The sequence below is a fragment of the Nannospalax galili genome, unplaced genomic scaffold, assembly GCF_000622305.1.
Source record: "Nannospalax galili isolate Female #2095 unplaced genomic scaffold, S.galili_v1.0 scaffold216, whole genome shotgun sequence".
Classification (NCBI taxonomy): Eukaryota; Metazoa; Chordata; class Mammalia; order Rodentia; family Spalacidae; genus Nannospalax; species Nannospalax galili.
In genome coordinates this window covers 3,799,505-3,800,104 of record NW_008339003.1, presented here as the reverse complement: position 1 = coordinate 3,800,104, position 600 = coordinate 3,799,505, and positions in this window count along the sequence as shown.

The following is a 600-nucleotide window of genomic DNA, read 5'->3' as shown; positions in this document are numbered from 1 at the left end:
TACCAGTTCCATCTATGTGAAGATAAGTCAAAGGTCCTGCTCGACCATTGTTGGCTCTGCTAGGAAGCATGGAGGAAATGATTCCTCCGTGGTGACCCTCCTCTATATAGACTGGACACTGGTTCAAGTCCATCTGGTGGGGTCTCCTTGGCCTCCTTGATCAAGAGGTCAGATGACCCACCACCGTTACAGGACATTTTGCGAGATGCTCATAGTCCCTGGGAACTAATCGACCTAGGAGGGCAAGGAGCAAAAAGTGTCCTTTGTGTCCCTCTGACCCAATTAGTATAGATCTGAAAGTATGTCTGTTAAACATCCAAGAAGGTTAGTTCCACCATTCTGGCATTTTTAATTACTGTGTGTCAAGCAGATAAATCTTGGGTAGTTACCAGTTGGTCTCAAATAAACCTTATCTAGAGATATATTTCTTGGTCTGTTATGTATAATTTGTCAAGAGATTGTAGGATTAATATGGTTCCCTCTGGTTTTCGTAACTAGCTAGGCATTGTTTTTCTCTTGTACCGTCTTCCCCCTCTATCATGGTTGTCACACTTAAGTTGCCCCCACTTGCCCCCTTTCTTCCTTACTAATACCCTTGCT